We start from the raw sequence: 1733 nt of genomic DNA on the forward strand, positions 1-1733 counted from the left end.
GTTTTCTGCCTTATGGGCCTACCGAACTTCAATGAAGGATGCCACCAGGTTCACCCCATTCCAATTGGTTTATGTCTGGAGGCTACCCTTATGATTGAATGTGAGATCCCTTAGCTTAAATTAGTCGTCGAATTGCTCCCAAACACTACTCTGGTAGAAGAACGTCTTCTTTACCTAGAGCGGTTGGACGAGACCCGTCGACTAGCCTCTCTAGTCATTGAAGCGCAGAAGAAGAGAGTGAAAACTCACTTCGACCAAGCTGTTCATCCTCATTCTTTCGTTGAAGGAGACCTAGTCCTGCTCTATGATCAAGCAAATGATAAGCTGGGGGCAGGCAAATTCGAGCCTATGTGGCATGGGCCTTACATTGTGAAACGTGTTTTGCAAAAAGGGGCCTATGAGCTGATCGATTATGAAGGGAACCCTCTATATAAGCCCCGAAACAGGCTTTATCTGAAGAAATATTATGCGTGAATTTCATGCATCTGGTTTGTACATACGTGTGTTTTCAGCATGTGTTTTTTCAGTGTGTGGGGCTTGGTGTGTAGGCGTAATTGCCGCTTATTATGTCTTTTTACTTCTTTGTAGATGTCTGCTACACCTTATGTTGGTTTCACTGATGGTGCCTGCCGTAGTACCCAGAACCTTTCCTCTGTGGCATGGGTGATCTATGATCCTCGCGGTGAGTTAGTAGACCTTCAAGGCATTTGTCTGGGTTGCACCACAAACAATGTCGCTGAATATAGCGCTGTCATTGAATTACTGACCGAGACTGTTGACTTCGATATTCGTGCATTGGTTGTGAATCTGGATTCTCAACTTGTTGTCCACCAACATAATGGGAATTATTCCATCAGATATCATCGGATTTTAAGGTTGTATTTACGTGTTAAATTATTGGAAAGAAATTTTGATTTTATTACATATCAACATATTCCAAGAATATTAAACACATTAATTGATGCATTAGAAAATCATGTATTAGACAGACATTTACGCAACATCTAATCAAACATTGTATAGAAGCATTTAGACATAATAATAAACCATAGATAGCATATGTATATATATATATAGATATATATATATATATATATATATATATATATATATATATATATATATATATATATCATGTGGCGCACAAAAAATAAGTGTGTATGTCAAAAATAGAGTCTGTGTCCAATACATCCGAGACACATGTCTCTCAAAAATCAGCAGAAAGTAAAGCCTAGGTGTCTACTGCGGTGGGTTCTGCTCTCTATAGCAAACCACTGCCTGCGCAACTCGTCTCAAGAGCCTATGCACCCTAGGTGTCACTCCGACTGTGTGTCTCTGGTACTCTACTGGGACCTCCTTGATCCCCCTGTAGTCTGGGATCCCGTCAGTCAAGCCCTCAAGGTTACGGGCTATCTCCTCCACTGCATTGCCACCAGGACGAACCAGGGCCAGCTCTCTGTTGCCCTGTGGGTCCCTCCGTGCCTCAGGAGCTAGTCCTATCGACCTCTCTGGTCCCACATCTGTAAGTAACATAAGAGACATCATTAAGACATATACATGATAAAATCCAAAAACATTATAAAAAACAAAATACATAAATAGTGTGGTGTTTCGATCAAGTGTTTTACCTCCCTCGTCCCACTGCTCGCCAGCTGGAAGCAGCATGTCGAGGTCTCCATGGAAATCCATGCCTGTATATGGCCAATCCTTGATTATGATCTTTTGATGGTCTA

Source organism: Pinus tabuliformis, chromosome 6 (assembly GCF_031772625.1).
Source record: "Pinus tabuliformis cultivar Carrire ecotype Pingquan chromosome 6, CPIR1, whole genome shotgun sequence".
Taxonomy (NCBI): Eukaryota; Viridiplantae; Streptophyta; class Pinopsida; order Pinales; family Pinaceae; genus Pinus; species Pinus tabuliformis.